This window comes from Gossypium hirsutum, chromosome A05 (assembly GCF_007990345.1).
Source record: "Gossypium hirsutum isolate 1008001.06 chromosome A05, Gossypium_hirsutum_v2.1, whole genome shotgun sequence".
Classification (NCBI taxonomy): Eukaryota; Viridiplantae; Streptophyta; class Magnoliopsida; order Malvales; family Malvaceae; genus Gossypium; species Gossypium hirsutum.
In genome coordinates this window covers 81,989,000-81,991,588 of record NC_053428.1, presented here as the reverse complement: position 1 = coordinate 81,991,588, position 2,589 = coordinate 81,989,000, and positions in this window count along the sequence as shown.

Here is a 2,589-nt window from a genome sequence, read left to right as displayed (position 1 = left end):
AGCAGAAAGTTCGAGTAATTCGCGAAAGTTTGAAAGCCGCTTCGGATCGTCAAAAGTCGTATGCGGATTTGAAAAGAAAAGACATTGAACGTCAGGTCGGAGACAAAGTATTTCTCAAAGTTTCACCCTGGAAGAAGGTGCTTAGATTTGGTCGTAAGGGCAAATTGAGTCCGAGGTTCATCGGTCCGTATGAAGTATCCGAACGAGTTGGACCAGTTGCATACCGATTAATTTTGCCCCCTGAGCTCGAAAAGATTCACAACGTTTTTCATGTCTCGATGCTTCGATGATATAGGTCCGATCCATCGCACGTAATTACTCCATCGGAGATCGAGATTCAATCTAATTTGAGTTACGAAGAAGAACCAGTTCGTATTTAGCACGTGAAGTAAAAGAACTACGAAACAGGAAAATCTCATTAGTAAAGGTACTGTGGCATAAACACGGAGTCGAAGAAGCCACTTGGGAACTTGAGGACTCTATGAAGGATCGATATCCTAAATTGTTCACTGGTAAGATTTTCGGGGACGAAAATTTCTTATGTGGGGAGAGTTGTGACAGTCTAAATTAGACCCTAGTTGGAATGTAGTTTTGGGGCCATAAGACCGAGTCCCAAGAGTTTATTTAAAATTTAGTTGCATGTCCTCTATGTGTATTAGTGCATGTGTGAAAATTTGATGATTTAATTTAGACTTATGAATGTGAATTTCGTGTGATTGACTTAGTTGAGAACTTAAGAAAATATGATAGGGGAATGTGTAAGGACCAAATAATAACAAAGTGAGGGATCTTGGGTTTGCATGTCAAATTGCCAAAAAAACCCAAGTAGTGGCCGGCCATGCCATGATGCCCATCCCTTAGGTTGAATTTCAATGCAATTATTTATTAGTTAACAATTAAAATAAATAAAAGAAAGGAATTAAAAAGGAAAAGATGAACAAAATGAGGATGGAAGAAGGAGTGTTCATGTTTTCTTTCTTTTGCAATTGCCGTAACTAGAGGAAGAGGAAGAAGGAAGATTCGGCCAAGGTGGTCCTCTAGATTAAGGTATGTTCAAGGTTATTTTTGGAAGTATATACAACCTTTGGGTGATGAGTCTAAATTCTATCTATCTCATGGTTGGATTTGGGGTTGTTGGAGAGTTAGGATTCGGCTAAGGAGCTTAAAAATTTAGTTGATACCTTGATGCTATTAGCATGCTAGTTATATGGATGTGTTAAGTTGCTTGTTATGTTAGCATGAAAGTTGAAATTGTTAAGCTATTTTGTTGGAGGTACCGAATTTAGGACTAAGAAGAGAATGAGTATTCGGCTAACATAGTGGAAAGGTGGGTGTTGCCAATTGTTAGATTTAGACTATGGGAGTGGCTATTATGGGCATTAAGATGTGGAACTTAAGAAATGTAGTTATATGTGGATTTACATGATGTTACAAATAGATGTGAAACTATGCTAGATTAGGAAAATTTGATCAAGTGTTCATGAGATGAAATTAGGTGTTTAAATGATGTTATAGTTGACATTGTACATATATACATACATTCGGCCATCTAATTGAGTATGAAGGTGGTGTTAAACCTAATTGTGATGCCCATTCGGAAGTATATATACATATATATACATAAGTATGCCCATTCGTGATGTTACCTTTAATTATGTGTATAATCGACTAAATGGGTAATTAGTGAGGATGGTTGCCGAATATACAAACATACATATACATGTGTAATTGAATTATGAATGTTTAGCAAGATGGTTAAACTAGTTGATTTATTGATTAAGCTCAAGGAGTTAAAGGAGGAGAATCAAGCAAAGGCAAAGAAAAGATCATCGAGTAGCCGAGTTGGAACCGTCTTACCCAACACAAGGTAAGTCATTAAGCATATATTTGGTATTGATTTAAATAGTCATAATGTCTATGTAATTATGTCGAATGAAATGATAAATATATATATACACGTATGCATGGGGTGATGAAAGTATTGAATGAAAAAGAAAAGAGGTGAGGTGTATTGAAATGTAGATTTCGACACTAAGTGTGCGGGTATAAACAATTATGATCATGAGATTGGCACTAAGTGTGCGGGTTTAAATTGCATAGCACTAAGTGTGCAAGTTTGATTATATAGCACTAAGTGTGCGAGTTTGATTATGTAAGCACTAAGTGTGCGAGTTTGATTATGTAAGCACTAAGTGTGCGAGTTTGATTATATAACACTAAGTGTGTGGACTTACTATATGTTTTTGAAGCACTATTGACACTAAGTGTGCGACCTTATTGAGTTGGTCACGGACAGCGGACGAGTAAGTGTCTTGAGTTCGTGGCTAATAGACGTTATGTTTATATTTGGAATTCTTGCTTGATAAGTTTTGAACCTATGTGATAATTATACTTGAAGTGACGTACATGAGATTCATCGTGGAATAGAGGGAATGTTATTAGTTGCATGAATGTAACGAGAATGAAAGCATCCATGGAGAATGCCTCAAATACATGTTGAGTAGCATATGAAAAATTGATGTAGTACTTTGTATGATATTGAGCCGAAAGGTCTAAGGAACTATGGCATAGTTGGTATGGGTGGAGAGA